Source organism: Sinocyclocheilus anshuiensis, unplaced genomic scaffold (genome assembly GCF_001515605.1).
Source record: "Sinocyclocheilus anshuiensis isolate Anshui unplaced genomic scaffold, SAMN03320099.WGS_v1.1 scaffold140, whole genome shotgun sequence".
Taxonomy (NCBI): domain Eukaryota; kingdom Metazoa; phylum Chordata; class Actinopteri; order Cypriniformes; family Cyprinidae; genus Sinocyclocheilus; species Sinocyclocheilus anshuiensis.
The window spans coordinates 2,835,854-2,853,243 of NW_015554147.1; the positions used below are offsets into that span (position 1 = coordinate 2,835,854).

At 37.9% G+C, this 17,390-nt stretch overlaps 1 protein-coding gene across 1 annotated transcript in view; it reads right to left on the minus strand.

Moving 5' to 3' along the window:
* LOC107670645 (CXADR-like membrane protein) overlaps positions 1 to 17,390 on the minus strand; it is an 83,319-nt gene that overhangs the window by 60,822 nt on the left and 5,107 nt on the right. The gene's annotated exons all lie outside the window — the stretch shown is intronic.

Below are 17,390 nucleotides of genomic sequence, written 5' to 3' on the forward strand. Positions count from 1 at the left end.
CACACACACACACACACACACACACACACACACACACACACACACTTCTCTCCAGTGACCGGGTCTTGCTGATTCACACTTTGGTTGGAGTGGAGAACGGGACCTCCCAAGGTTACCACACTGCCTGCAATTACATATTATAAACACACAAGGAACAAAACTAAAGCTGGGCGATATATGATATACTTATGATATATTCACAATAAATTTGGTGACATTATTAAATTAAGTAGCATTATTAATACTGCAGTGATTATAATGCCCTTTTACTTTGTTTCTTAGTTTCTTTTGGATTTATTAGACTAGTTTTAGACTAGAGTATGAGTATTTATTTATTTATTTATTTTTGGTTAAACGAATTAACTCAAAATTCCGATTCACTGATTTGTTTGTAACATCACTTAAAAATCTGTTTTGTAAGACAATATTTGTTACAAATGCGTGACTTTTTTATATATTAAAATGTTATATTAAGGTTCTACACAAAGTGATATATCTTTAGATAATCTTTAGATAATACTATTTATATATTTATATTTTGGTGCAAATGTTTTGTGTTAATTTAGTGAATAATGTGGAAAAAGTGTCTTTGTTTGATGAATTTTAATTAACAAGCTACAGTAGATGTTTGGTTGAAATAATGGTTCCTGTGATTGAAGCAAACCAAACCAAACCAAAAAACAAAACAAAAAACAATATAAAACAAAACAAAACAAAAAAATATTTTTGGAAGTTGTAAATAAAGATTATTGGAGTATGTTTTACAGGAAAATACTATTTCAGTCATGAATACTATTTTTTCTACTTTATACTTTTTTTCATATTTAAATCAATGTGTTACGACTTCTTTTGTAATTATTTGTGAAATTTATTAGCAGTTTTCATTCAGAAATCTTTTTTTTTTTTCAGTGCATCACATAGACATTAAAAATCCAAATGCATATTTTTTTATATTATTGCCCATTCCTAATCAGAAAGAGTTTTTATACAGAAGATCTTTTCATGCACAAACTCAGACATTGGCTTTGTAACTTTGTCATTTTCTTTGTACACTGACTCAATTTTTAGATCACATTATCAGAACAACAGTACACGTGTGTGTGTGTGTGTGTGTGTGTGTGTGTGTGTGTGTGTGTGTGTGTGCAGTTTCTCAGAGGAGTCTCAGGCCAAGATGCCAGATGATGGATGAGGTTACATGGCTCTCTCTCTCTCTAGATCACGTCCACGTATAACCGCACACAGCCTTGACTCGGCGGTACCTGTTTTGGTCCCCATCAAATCGACACGTGAGCTGTTCTGGTAGGCAGGACTCAGAGCGATTATGAGGATCCATCATCATCATTTTCATTGCTCTGCCTCCTGCAGCAGCACGTATCACACACAGCGGGAGGCCGAGAGAGTGGCAGCCGCATGTTTGAGATCAGAAAAATGAGGCAATGAAAACGTTTTCTCATTCAAGATTGTGTCAAAGGGAACAACACCAATTCAAAGAGTGAATCTGGGGCTGACCCTTTAGGTTGATGGAGTGATAGAATAGTGTATGTGTTTGTGTGTGTGTCTGTGTGTGTGTGTGTGTGTGTGTGTATGTGTGAGGGTCACAGGGTTGTAAATGACAATTTGAAGTGTGGCACCCTTGAAATAACAGTATTTGCCGTGGGCTGATATTTTAAGTACACAGGGGGATCAGGTCAGACCTGAAACCCTGCTGTCATTGAGGACAGGAACCTGTAAAGGGCAAACTACTGCGCTTCTCATTTAACTCTCTTCTTCCTTCTACAACACACATGTACACACGGGACTCCTCATGATGAGGTCTTTCTACCAATCAATTCACAGGAAGGTAATGGTTTTCAGCTCAATCCATGAACGACCTCCTATAGCACCTGTGATAAGCAGAAACTAGTTTAAAATGGAAAACGAAAGGAAAAAAAAATAGGGGCTTTGAAAACCCCATGCATCTCGACACTAATGCGTTCATATTATAATGTCGATTGATAAATCACAATGTCTGCCTGCTGGACATGAGGGGTTAAATGCTGTTCTCTATGCCGGAGGAATATCCTTCTGAATCAATAGTGAGAAGTGATTAAATATAGAACAAAATGCCAGAGAATAATAGAAGGTGAGTGGCAATGGCACTGAAGGGAGGGTTGGGAAAAAGCATTTCAGTTAACCTTCTAAAGCCTGATATGTCAAGTAATTGCCTTTTATTTATTTATTTTTTTAATGGAACAGCTAAGTTTGATTCACATTGACTTTAAAAGGGCAGATTAACCATGTTAGTTCTCCACAACAATGAGGATGCTGTTGTTGGAATTAATTTGATGCCTCAGAGTGCAGGCAGAAGTCTAGAACAGTAACCAGCTGGTCAATATCCCCGTCCCTTTCATGCCTCAATGTGTCTGTTACTGATGCTGCAACAAAAAAGGTGCCATGCTGTCAATCCAGTCGATTATTAGATCTTGCTAACCAGCACATGTCAATCACTCATTACAACCAGGACTCCAAAGTCAGGTCTGGAAATACCCAAAGAGCATGTAATATCTTACATTGTTAAAACCAGACATACATCTAACTCTCCAAGGTGCTTCAACTTCAATTCAAGTCTTTTCTATTCGCTGTGATACAGAGCAGAACCTTGGCATGAACTCGGATGTTTCTTTTGAAACTCTGGAGGGAGCAACTTCCCCGAATGCCCTCCAGGGCCATAAATACATCCGTGCTGGACCGATGACCTTCCTCTTACCATGATAGAATTTATGTGCTCAGCCATTGCAAATCGGAGCACTTTCAAGGACCTGTCCTTGCGCCCTACAGTTGACGATTACAATCCAGACCGCCTTTCCGTCCCCCTCTCTGTCACTGAATACAGGGCAGTGATTTCTGGGTATTGATCCAGATCACGTAATCCAGAGATCAATAGGTGGTATACATCACCTCACAGGGTGTTCTGAGACGCTAAAGGCAAACTCGGATGAGTTATTTGCCTAGCATAAGGCTAAGAAAACAGACAAAAGCTAATTACATAGATCTTTCAGTGTAAAGCGGCTTCAATTAAAGGAAATGTTTTCTTATTGACCTCAAAAATAAAGTAAAATAAATGTTTACATCTAATTTCAAAAGTGTTTTTAAAATATATTTTTCAGGGTAAATATAATGAATTATTTATTTATTTATTGATATAATTTTTGTAGAGTCGCACCACATGCCATTTTACTTATTGTAATCCAGAGATCAATAGGTGGTATACATCACCTCACAGGGTGTTCTGAGACGCTAAAGGCAAACTCGGATGAGTTATTTGCCTAGCATAAGGCTAAGAAAACAGACAAAAGCTAATTACATAGATCTTTCAGTGTAAAGCGGCTTCAATTAAAGGAAATGTTTTCTTATTGACCTCAAAACAGGTGCACACTTGTGCGCTAGAAAGAGTCACATTTACTTGGGTCAATGACAAATAATAATGTACATGGTAAAGAAAAGGAAACATTGATGAATTAATCTAAAACAAGACTCACTAGCAAGGGTCCTGCCCTGACCGTCATGTCTGTTCTGTCTTTGTTTAACATGTCTATGTTTGTCTTGTGCCTGAGCACATGGCTTAGCCTTTAGGTGCGTTCGACTTAACGCATATTAAGTTAAGTCGAATTTATTAAATATAAATATATATATTATATTTAATATTTCTGTCAGTTCTAGCATTGTATTTATTTCCTTTTGAGTTTACTAGTTTTTTTTTTTGTTTGTTTCTGTAATTTTGCTCTAGTCTAGTTCCAGTCTTTATTTTTGCTCTAGTTCCTCAAGAGTGCATGCCGGTTAGAAATTTTGTCTGACTTGAGACGGCGCCGACACGATGTGACTGTCACGTGTGGCATCAAAGTGCCGCGAGAGCGTTTCGCGAGCAGCCGGCTGACTCAAGCCCCGTTCACACTACAAGCGACAAAGCGACACAATTTCCGGCGACAAGTGCGACAGCGGCCGTTGGCGACGGATGGGGCGTGTCCAGCGATGCGACAAAGTTTAGGATCCTTCAACTTTATGCAAATGAAGAGCGACTTTCGGGAGCGACAGCCAATAGGAAAGACGACAGCAGGGCTCATGTGATCATTCTCCTCTCAACCGTAGATAAACATATACAATGGAAAAAAAAAGTAGGCTCTGTTTCTCATTCATTTTTGTTTGTATGCATGGATTTTATTCATATTTATATTAGATTTAGTCTTTTGCCTCCAAAATGTTTGTATTTAGCGGCAAGAAACCTAATTCGCTGGCAAGGCAACCAGTAGTGAGAACACCCACTAGCTACCTCATCGTCAGCCCCTGGCGACAAAGCTGCTAGTGTGAACGCAGCTTCAGCCGGCGCAGCTTTTTCAGAGCGACTGCAGGACCGCTGATGACGACACAGCTGTTTCTGGATTGGCCAGATTCACCGCATGATAAGTGACAACAATCACGTGTGTTTCGGGTTTAATCTAACCTTTTCAATTCCAATAATGGCCACAAATCTGTGTTTTTAGAACAGCTTTTTTACTGTAGTTGCACTGTGTTATATCAAGTCATGTTTATCATAAAACACTGATAAAAGCATATATACCCCCACTTTATTAGTAATTAAATAGTATATGATTATGTTGAACTTTATTCTTGAAAAGATGCTCATGAAAACGTTTCTGAAATGTCTGTGTATTTGACAAATGTTGCATTTTATTCACTTCATCTGTGATAGAGTATGCAAACACCACGTGAGTGTCACTAACGGGAGCAGAAAATGCTGTAACTGTGACGTCTACTCCAAATTGGTCTATTAGCAGTGTTATATTTAATATTTCTGTCAGTTCTAGCATTGTATTTATTTCCTTTTGAGTTGACTAGGTTTTTTTTTTGTTTGTTTCTGTAATTTTGCTCTAGTCTAGTTCCAGTCTTTATTTTTGCTCTAGTTCCTCAAGCCTTATTTTTTGGGGTTTTTTCTTGATTTCGATTTTGTCTTTTCTCTGTTTTCAGTTTCAATTATTTATTCCTAGAATTTTCCTCTTTTTCATACTTCTGTTTTATTATTTGCTATCTGCTGTTAAGTTAATGTCTTTATTTTTGATTTCTCTAGTCATAGTGGTGAGTCAGTGTTTTTTTGTTTTGCTGTTTCCTGCTGCTCTCTCTTGTGGTCTTGTCTTGTTGTGTTTTGAGTTCGTTCTTGTCCTGCATCCTGATCCTAACTGGCCGCTGTTCTCAAGAACAGGCAGTCAGACTGGTGCAGTTTTACTGCAGCTCGAAGTACCTAGCCTCTGCTTCTCAAGCTGCTTCCTGATCTCCTTAATAATAATAATAATAATAATAATAATAATAATAATAATACATGTGGTGCAACCATAAAGTAAAATAAATGTTTACATCTAATTTCAAAAGTAATTTCAAATATATTTTTCAGGGTAAATATAATGAATTATTTATTTATTTATTGATATCATTTTTGTAGAGTCGCACCACATGCCATTTTACAATCAGAACCAAACTTGCCTTGTCACAAAAGGTCAAAATATCTTATATTTTAAGAGGCTTATTGACCTTGACACAAAGTCATGAGGATGTACAAATCTATGATATAAATTCCTGTTTAATTATTATTTTTCTTCATGTTACTGCAGATTGGTTGCACCATATGATTTTGATTTTGAGGAAACTTTTGTGGAAACAAAACTTGTTCAAATGCTATGCAGTGAAGCAGTTTCATTAAAATAATAATGAGAGATTATGCCAAAATAATCTCAAAAAAGGAAACAAAAAAAAGAGCATCCAAGAGGAAAGGTTAACCAATTAAGAGACCGCATGCCCTTTCACATCACACTGTGTTGGTTTTTTAATTATCAAGGAAGAATCAAAGAGCAAACAAAGAGCTGAGCAACTATGAGTTAACAGATGTAACAACTCCCGAGATGAGATGAAAAATAGGAATGCAAAAATAATTTCAAACAATAATAGATACAGATTTAAAAATGGGCATCAAATCATTTACCCACTTGAACTGCAGAAGACAACACAATGTAGTTACAATCTTGCGACATGCAAGACATACAACAATTCTGTCTGTTCTTGACAGTTTCTCCCATCGTGTCCTGTCCAGGCCCCATCTGTATGGCGATAATGAGCCCTGCTCTGCATCGCTCGGCACGAGACACTGCCTTTCATACACTGTGCCTAAAGATACGCCACACCAGCCATTCATTACCGGCAGCAAAAGAGAGGGAATCTGTCGGATAAGCTGCACATTATAAGACAGACAGCTATACTCCGTAATTCCTTCAGAGTAGCTGTAAGCCTGTCGTTATCAGGCGGCACATTCGTTTTAATTGTGTCTGCTTTAAACACATTAGCCTGGCGCCCTAATGTGAACTCCGTAATGGCGTAACATTACAGTGAACCGCACAGCTAGCAGCTAATTGATGTCACTCTAATTAAATTGCACAAAATTAGGTGCTTTATTTCCACAATTTTCAACTTGCGGTGCAGTGTAAACAATCAGTATCAAACTATGAATAATATCAGCCCAGAGGGGACAGAAACCGCTCTGCAGTACTTCTGTCCTGGAGTGTGTTTGTCACTAAAGTGCTGTAGAGGTCAAAATGAGGTGAGTAACAAAAGATGAAATCCAAAAAAAATGCCTCTCCTGCCCACTGAGGTGCAGACGCTGCTGTTTACATGGGCATGTGTTTTCTCTCTGAAGTGTGGTGGCTCTCTCTGTGCTATGAATAAGTCATGGAGATAGCGTGAGGGAAGGTAAACACTCTCCTCGGAGGGATCATTGACCACTTCTGAGATGCTTCTGCTGTGTTTGCCTGGGTCAAACGCTCCTATATAGCCAAGTACACATAGACCCAAAGACAGAAACCATGAGGAGATGCTGTGCTAAACTGTCTGAGGCAGATAAACACAGACTGTGATGCTCAGCACCTGGGAAATGTCATCCACTTACTAGTAACTACTCTATACCCAAGAAAAGCAGCGCTTGCTGTGACAACTACAAGAACCTGGATCAGAACCTGCTTATAACAAATAACATCAGCAAGAAAAGAAAAAAGGTACCAGCACTGCTCTTTGCACAATATGTCTTTTGATTACCTACTGTTTTGCTTGTGGGACCCAAACTCTGCAGTACAACAGAAACTACATTAGTGATCAAGCAAGGTTGTCACCAGTAGTTACCTTGCTGAAAAGACATAGCTGGTCACCATCTGTGATTTGAATGCTACTGTCCCCACCACGTTCCTTACCTAGCTTAAAGGATAAGGCGATTTTCAACAGTGAAGTGAAAGTGACGTGTGGCCAAGCATGGTGTCCCATACTTGGAATTTGTGCTCTGTATTTAACCCATCCAAGCAGTGAACACACACCTGGAGAATTGGGTAGTCATTTTGCTGCAGTGCCCAGAGAGTAATTGGGGGTTCAGTGCTTTGTTCAAGGGTAACTGAAGGTGGAAGAGAGCGCAGTTCATTCACCTGAGACTCAAACCCACAACCTTTGGCTTATAAGTCTGACTCGCTAACCATTAGGCCACTATTGCCCCGCAAACAACTTTGTGTTGGTACAATGTCTGTAGTATATGTAAATGAACAGTGTGTACTCTGGACCCAGATCAAGTTATTTGTCAGATTAAGTCTGTCCAGATCACATGTTTTTCGGTGGACTTTTGACAGCTTTGGGGCTTTTGTGAAAACTACAAATTGAATATTTGAAATTTTGTATTCCTGCCCACAGACAGAGGGATGGCACCAAAAAAAAAAAGAAATTGCATTTATTAATTGCAAAGCAGCACTAACCACAATTAACCAACATGGAAATTCTTGCACCAATCTTGCTGTTGAAAATCTTTATTTACTTGAATGAGCTGTAAACAACATTTTCTAAATATGAAGGATGTGAGTGGAGCTTGGACATGAAAAAGGCATGTGACAGAGTTTTGGCAGTTTCAAGGGCCCTCTGGTTGTAAGTGAACTGCTATGTGGTTGCTAGGGTGTTTTTGGATGGAAAACAAGTTCTCTCACCTGTTGTGTCTTCTAGCAGGTCTAAGGTTTGAAGTTGGTGAAGTTGCGCAAATTTGTAACCTTACATACAAGTGAGAAGTGTCCGATCCTGCTCCTGGAGGGCCACTCTCCTGCAGAGTTGAGGTCCAAACCTCGAACCAAGGTCTTCAAGATTACTAGAATATTTAGCAGGACCAAGATTGGACACACCTGGTATAAGCTATCATCATAGTAGTGATGCATGCAGATCAGGGCCTGTTCTTACACTAACATCCAAATCTCAATGCAAAAACCCTACACATTTCACAAGAAAAGGAAAATACAAGCCACTGGATGGATTGGAATCTCAAGCAAGATTCAGTTCAAGGACTTCATGGGATATGTGACAAGACTGTGTGGCACCCAGCGGAGCTCCGTTTCTGCATTGAGATGGAATTTAATGGGGGCGCTCTGGGCCGCTCTTTGCTGAGACAGCACACTCCCTTTCCTCCATCTCTCCCAGCTCTCTGCACCACAACACCAGGGATTTAATTGCCTCATTAGCACAGAGGCTGGTGAGGAACTGAATCCACCACATTGCTCAATGTCAAAAGAGCATCCAAGAGGAAAGGTTAACCAACTAAGAGATCACATGCCCTTTCACATCACACTGTGTTGGTTTGGCATAATCAAGGACGAATCAAAGAGCAAACAAAGAGCAGAGCAACTAGGAGTTAACAGATGTAACAACTCCCGATGAAAATAGTCAAATTGGCACTGGTGCTCCATATGTTGCAATATATCAAAAGTCACAGTCAATAAGACTGTTTACTGAAGCTATGAAGCATTGTTTAAGGTCTGCTGCAATCCTCGCTCAGATTTTAATTATTCTGAAAGCCTCATTTTGCAAACGTAGCTATTTTCTCCCTCCAAGTCTCTCTGGACCAAGGGCAACAAATCATGCCAAATTTGAGTACTCCACATCCTTTGTCTGTGTAAAAATACACAGGAAACAAAATGATAAAATTAAATGTGATTTAATTTTACTGTACCTGCAACTAGTTTTGAAATGTAATTTCAAGTCAGTAGTGACAAGAACAAAGTGCAACTCAATAACAGCATTGAAAAATTAGATGTGCATGTCCTAAAATACAGCTGCTTACAAGGTAGCAAAAGAACAGTCAACATTTTAAGGGTTGAGCTTTGGTTCTTTGTAAATGAAATGTCACATCATTTCCACTTTGCTGTGGTAATGAAGACACTTGAATGCTTCTTGATTTCTGTCACAATCTCAATGGAACTCCATCTTTGCAGTTTAAACACAGTTATACAATAAATAATGCAAATCGGTATGCAAATGAATGCAAGAAAAAACACCAATCTGCATTCTGTATGCAAATATCACAATGACATCACTACTGTTACACTTGGAATGTGAAGCATTCTATCAGGTCAGTGTGAGATTGTCAAAATTTATTAAAAAAATATAACGTTTACAAAAACCTGGAAACTATATATTAACTGTCTCAGATGGAATTAACTGCAAATATAAAGAAATGTAACTGAAAACCGTTACATCACATTAAGATCAAATTTGGAACCAACTGTAATCAAACATTCAGCATTTCACATTCCCAGTGGCCTCAGAGAATTATTGCAAAATGCATTATTAATGTGTGTGTGTGTGTGTGTGTGTGTGTGTGTGTGATACAAAAGTCCTGACAATTAGTACTTTTTTTTGTAGGAAAGCCCTCGTATGGAGATGATCACATGCACCCTTATTTGGAATAATCCAGATTAATCAACACTAAAAGGAGGCAATAAAATAAATTAATGTGTGTATGCACTTGCTCCGGGAGAACATTTTCTGCTCACATAGGAACCCTTGTGACCAATTAATAGTGAATGAAGCATTGTGTGCAAATACATGCATGCATTTTTAGTATTTCCGACTTGCCAAACACCACAGCTTACTTTCCATCCATTTCAAGCGTACCTCTCTTTGAAATATTACTGTTTTCTAGTTTGATTGAACATGGAGACATGAAAATCATAAATAATCAGCTGGAAAGAGACACAAGGGAAGCCAAAAATGACTAAACAATTAAGCATGTACAGAGGAATATGGCTGCAGGCTGGGACTCAGGAAGAGAACGGCTTTAATGTTTGCTCCCTGAGGTGCGGTAAGCTTGTTATGCCATACGCAGACCCAGTCTCAAGGTCTCAATGTGGGAGTGTGCATGTTTCAACCAAACAGAGAAGCAATCAAAGGCTTTGGCTGCGTCTCTGAATAAATCTGCTGTGTTTTAGACGCTAACAGCGAAGGTATATGATATCGCCTCCGTCAGATGCCGTGTAATGTATGGAGGTGCCGTCGGCGATACAGCGCTTCCTGCATCTGGTATGCAGCGACACTGAAGATATATTAAACTGTAAAGATACACATCTGCATGAGCAGGGTAGCGGAAGGTCTCCATTTCATCAACAAGTCAAGTCTAACGGCTCGTAAAAAAAATGAGGGTGGGTACGCCATCTGTTCAGAAACCGTTTCCGAAGAATAAAGAGGAAAGGTGGGTGCTTTTTACAGCAGGGTAGTGCACAATACCGTTTTCTCAAGGTGAAAGCACCTGGACAAGGGGCTTAATCTTGAGTGCAAACACTGAGTGTGTGCAGCGGCTGGACGTTTAAAAGTTCGAGTCACTTAGTTAAACGGGCACGCTGGAGTCGGTGTAATCAGGCGCATTAGGGAGTTAATTGCAGACAGCCTTGCAATTGATCAGCGATACTTCTTCATGTAATGTTTTTGCTCTAGTACGAAGAACGAAATGTCTGACACTGAGGCCTGATAATTAAGCCATTCATCACCCAAGCCTATTACTTCCTTGTACAAGTACCGATGCTTATGCAGATTATAAAATCCAGAAATAAAATCCATTTCACTTGGTGACTAGCCAAAACCATCCTTTTTTTTAAGCCTTTTTAGCATTTTGCCTTGCACATTTTTATACTTTAGGCACTGAAATATGGTTCATGGGCAAAATTATATATTATAATATACTTGATGTGATGGTGTACAGTTATTTTTGTTAGAAACATAAAAAGGGGTTACAGATTATTAACCGTGTGGTAATGCTAAATCTGGATAAACTGAAGAGTGAATTGAATTAAAATGGTCTTTTAAAACAAATAATAATAATAATAATAATAATAATTTCATTGTTTGCTGTTTGGAGCTTGAAGGATGCAAAATATATATATATTGTAAGGGAAACAGGTCAATTTAGCTCAAAGGGAATCATTTAAGGTTTTAAAGGGAATTTGGACAGAATCACTGTTTTATGGCTGCTCACTGAGACGGCCAGCGATTCATTGAACGAGCCGTATAACATCAACTCTGCAATGGATATTAATATCCAAAGTATAGTGAAAACACTATTTATTAGCACAGTAACAAGATCGGCAGTTTAAGACATTAACTTGTAAGCACAAAACACAAGATACTTCTCTTTTCAATATAAATAAGGCTTTATTGGATAAATCTAAGACATATAAACTAATCTAACACATATTTTAGCGTCATTTAGGTGCATATATACATGGAAAGGTAGTTTCTTTAGCATTCTGTGGACGTAAGGATACGTCCTGTGAAGACCAGAGAGGTTAAAATGTCTGTAAGGAATCTCAGTCTGTTCTTTGTCTCAGAGGTGGGGGGAAAAGTAAATCCGAAGAGCATTTTTTTTTTTTTGCAAAAAAGTACAGCTAACAATATAAAAGATCAACATGCAAATGCAGTCTTATAGTGAAACTAGATGAAGGACCACTGTTAAAAAACGTATTTTTTTAAATAACAATAATAATTTACTGACAACGAAATCCAGTTATTTGTACTCTTTGCATGAATTGTATTATCATCAAAGCTCAACAAATATTAAAAATAAGTGAAACACTGGCGATTTTATGATGTGACATTAATGTCTGTTTCACTTATTTATTTACTCCTTAATTTTAATTTCATAAAAGGTCCAATAAGGGAACAGTGAATATATAACAGTCATTAGGTGCGCATCGTCTTGGAAGTACAAACATCAACTCAACTCAATTTAGTACAGTATCATAAAATCCTCAGCCCTGGCCTGCATCTCATCAATCAGTTCAATAAGCGATCGATGCAATCATATTCCACTTGTGCAGATTTCTTCCACTAATGAATGACCTTTCATAAGTAAAACAATGCCTTCGCCAACAACAAATGAGTCATGCTATGAATTGGATGCCTTTTCCTTTTCTGGAATGGTGATTTTTAAAGTACATTTCTGTAAGATTTTACAAAGAACACTTCTATGTGCTAAAATGTTTGCAAAATTTTTAACTCGGCTCTATGACATTTATGTCATATAAAATGACAACTCTCTATTATTTTAAGGTAAATAAGTGGTTTTAAACATAAGCACATTTGTATTAATGGAAATACACATACAACTGCACATATAAATAAAAATACTCTCTCATCACATGAGATAATAGCAGAATAAATTTTGAATTTTTTTGCACAGGAATGACTCAAATGCTTCCTTTCAACAGTTCATGACTGAATCTAGTGTCAATCAGAGGAAACCTTTAGACTAGTAGATTTAAACAAGCTGGTCCAGAATGAGTAAAAGTGAGCTGGAGAAGATTTTGGCTTGAAAGATGGACACAAAGTGAAACATTGGAGCAAGTCAGTTCAAAACAGCAAATGGAGTGGCCTGCTAGCAGAGCTAATAGACTGTTTCAAATTGAAAGGAACAGCGGGTGTCTAAATAGAGCGACGTGGAACATTTCCCCCCACATTCTGTCTCCAGCCCTTCCCAGAACAAAGAGAAAAAGATACGAGCAACAAAAAGAGTCTAAAGGCCACTCTCCACATGGAGAAACATGTGTCTGCGGTGGAGAAGATATTTATCTATCTATAATCAATTCAATTCAGCTGCCTGTCAAACCGATGGAAACAAAGCTGGAGTCTCATGCTAATGAATTCCTGGTGGGAGACAGAAGATGCTTTCCTGCCTGAGGATGTACCATCCCTTCCTGCTGTAAAAGAATATCTTGCTTTCAGGCATTCTGTGCATTGGCAATGAAAACATTAAACAATCAAAACATAAGCAGCCTCTTCAGACTGTCTTATTCTGATTTCCCCGTAAGCAGGCGGCTCTCAGATAGCAATTATCAGTGGATTTGGAAGGATGTACAAAAACTTGTGGCAATGCTACAAAAAGAGAGAGAAAAACTCATTTAGAAGACGTTGCATCATTGCAGCAGACACCACTGCAGGTGCATGCGATCTTATCAGAAAGTAAATGCAAAAACACAGTGGAAAGCAGCAGAGAAAACAAAGAGAAATGCCAAACTGGGCAAGTAAATTAGTATAGAGCATCAGCACAAAAACACATTATGCCTATGAATGCAAAACAACTGCTGCATGAAATCAGATCAGAGTAGAAAATAAAAACACAATTCTAAAACCTAACCACATACCTTGGAAATGCCACCATCTGTATTTTAAAGCAATAGTTCACCCATAATAGAAAATTCATTCTGGCATCAAATTAGCTCAATTAGTCATGAAAAAACGAATAAACATGTACAAAAGTGCAAAAGTGAATTGACAGGCACAGTGGAAGTTTTTTTTTTATTTTAATTTTTTTAATATTGGTTTGCTTATCTCATTAAGAATCATTTATAAGATAACTATGAGGTACTATGTGATATTTGGATCTTTCCTTTATGGAACAAAAATATATGGGAATAAACTGCAAAATATAATGTGATATATCACATAATACATTTCCATATAGGGGAAACTAGTGCTTATATTTTTCAATGTAGTTCAATATATGCATTGACAATGTATGGCTATATACTGATAAATAATAAAAATAATAATAAAAAAATAGAAATGAAGACGAAAATAGCATTACATGTAATATTCATAAAGTTTTATCCTTTATTAAAGAATTAAATGTATTGGCACATATGTTTCAATATATGAAAGTGGCAATTCCTTTGGTATTATTCAATATATTGTAATATATTAACACAATATATTATTCTGTATATTTTCAATATATTGTTAAATAATTGAATAAATTGATTATTCATATACTGTATAAGGAAATATATTTTCTTTGCACAAGGGTTGACATTGACATTCATTTTCATTATATCTTTTTTGAGATGAAAAAGATGACAGTAGGTTCATTTTTGGGAGAACTATTCCTTTAAAGGCTGAAAAACTATCATTTTGTGGTAAAACTATCAGTTCCTTGATTTTATTTATGAATTAGCATACAGTAAGTGATCAGGTGACTACACTTAGGGACAGTTGGTATTACAGCCGCCTCTAGCTTCACTTACCAGACAAACCCATTTCTCTAGCTCCAACAAAACAGCCTTGGTGGATCATCAACTGAGCTGTATCTCTCAGAATAGAGCAGGTGATCTCCTGGGTATTCTTTCCTGAGCAAACACTTACTTTTATATCCATGATCCTCATGCACGCTCTTCAAAGTTTGATAAGATAGGCTTTTTTCTCCTAGAGCAGTTTGTTATTTTTTTGGCAATCAATTTATTTATTTATTTATTGTCTCTCTAAATAGACAGATCACTGCTCCTCGCTGAAAACAGAAATATATACCTGCTTCCCTCCCTAAAAAACATCTAGATCAAACGCAGCTTGAGCTCAGAATAGAGAGAATGCCAGCCTCAGCCATGCCTGCATGATTTCATTGAGGTACTGCTTCCCGTCTTAAGAGGAAGTAAGCAAAGCCTCGGGCTCAGGCGAAGAGTGTTCAGTCAATATACTGTACATCCATGATGAAACCACTCCTAACAACATGATGCAAAAGCCGAGACACTGTACTCATTTGGTCTTTCTGGATGTTTTAAGAAAGTAAATGCGTGCGATCTGTGTTGTACATCAACGTGCAGGTGATGAAAAAGATTCACAAACACAAAAGGGAGGATTCACTGAGGAGTAACTAAATCTGCTGACAGCACAATTGCATGTGTGACATTGCTTTTATTCAAGCGTTCAATAAACAAGAAGTTAATATTGTGTTCTGGCATGAAACTCTAGATGGCGCAGTCCGATAGGTCTAACTCAATCTGACCTAATTACATCATCACATGGCACAGCTGATTGGTTCTCTCCTGTATCGGTAGCCAATGAGCTTGCTGCTCAACATTCAAATGCATGACTAGTGGTTGCTGTAGCAGTTGCAGCTTGCTTCAGAAACCCTCCACCTTCCCCAGCTCCACCTGTATAAATCTGCTACGAGGTGATTCATGTATGCTATAGGAGGCTATTTCATGTATGTTATATATTGCAGCAGCAATATTTCTTACATGCTCACAGCAGCATGTTGTGGATGTATTGGCAATAGCAAGTCTCGGTACTTGCTCTGCCGCAGCCGCAGCAGCAGCAGCGTAGCAGATCTACTCCACCAAGACCAAATACATTAACATTGTCATGTACATTACCATGCCAATCCCTCCGAGAGTTATGACAGAACTTATGTTTTAGACACAATATTGTCAGCTACTTTGCCTGTGTCTGCTTCACCAAAGAGAAAAATAGTTTACATATGATAGCTGTTTTATAAGTGTTGCGTCTTGCACAACTTATAAAACTGGGAAATTTACCAGTCATTGCACATTACTCCAACACTTAAAGCAGTTTGAATAAAAAATGCGTTGAAAAGGAATTGAGGCTCCAATGAATGCCGTTTGAATGCGGCTGTTGTTGGATATATAAATTGTGCAAGACGCAGCACTTATAAAACATCATGTATAAACTATCATAGAGGCCTATAAAACAATATCATGTGTAAACTCATGTTAAATCATGTTACACATTGCAACAGGCATTATCTCGGTTTAGCACTTTTTAATATGCCAATTTATATGAATATATTAATAATAAATATACATTTATATAAATACACATAGGTGTGTATTGCACGTGTAGCCTACATGACACTCCATTACACTGACCAAATCCGAAATACCACATAAAAAGTGACTGTTTTCTAATTTATCTTTGCAGTATTCATTGTTTGGTTCATTGGCAATTCTTCTGGCAATATTGTTTATCACTGTGATAATCTCAGCTCCTCACTGAGAACCTTCATCAAACTGTTTACACTCACTACAAACAACGTACTTCCAGGAATCCGGCAAAAAGTAATTGCCCTTGCATCATTGACTTTCATAGTTATTTACTGCATCAAATAATGCACACAATCCTCAATTTCTTTCACTTGCAAATAACCGTAGAGGTGGCGATTAGCAAAATCCTGTTGGGCCATGCGATTCTGGAAGCCAAAACCTGCATATCAGGGCTGAGTGAGGGGCGGAGGGCCGCTCATGACCAATGACTTATGTAAGCAAGCCGGGCTTTACTACGCCAAGGTGCAGCTGGATTGAATTATTGTCAAACTGGACCAATCATGAACATCTGTCAAAGGTTAGCCATAAAGGAAAATAGGCAGTTCCTGTTGAGAGCGGTTCCAAAGTAATCTGGGAGTAATTTAGCCAAGGGAGTCAAAAAGAGTCTGAGAGTTATAGGCTACAGAACGACTCAAACGTAGACTGGTGTTTACTGTGGCTTCCTTTGATTTTCTTTTTTTTTTCAGTCAAGGAGTGCATAGTTTTATTCATAATTATGTTTTATTAATAATTAAGGATTTTATTTTCATATTTAAGACAAATAAAGCTAACATTTACTTTTAGTCTATAAATATGAGACCGCAGCTGAGGGAAGGTTGGTTTGAAATGTCAGGAATGATGAAACTAAAATGACATTTTCATAAAAAAAAGAGTAACAATGAATTGTCACATATTATACATTACTAAACCAACTTTTCACTATCTTTATCATTTACAACGGCTTCTTAAAGGGGTCATATGATGCGATTTCAATTTTTCCTTTCTCTTTGAAGTGTTACAAGCTCTTGGTGCATAAAGAAGATCTGTAAAGTTGCAAAGACTAAAGTCTCAAATCCAAAGAGATATTCTTTATAAAAGTTAAGAGTCAGCCACGCCTACCTAAAACGGCTCGTTCTAACACGCCCCCACATGTCTACGTCACGATGTGGGAAGATTTTCATAACGCCGCCCAAATGTTCATGCAAAGAAAGAAGGCATAACCTGGAGCTGATCCGTGCTGGTCGCTGAGGAAATACATCAACTTGAAACCTCAATCAACATGACATGAACGTCAACATGAAATCGGAACATCAACATGAAATCGGAACATCAACATGAAATTGGCTTTCACCGTAGACGAAGTGGAGTCCAGCTCGGGGTCGTCACATGTGGTTGCCGCAAGCCCGCCGGCCTCCGCTCACTCAAGCCCGCTGT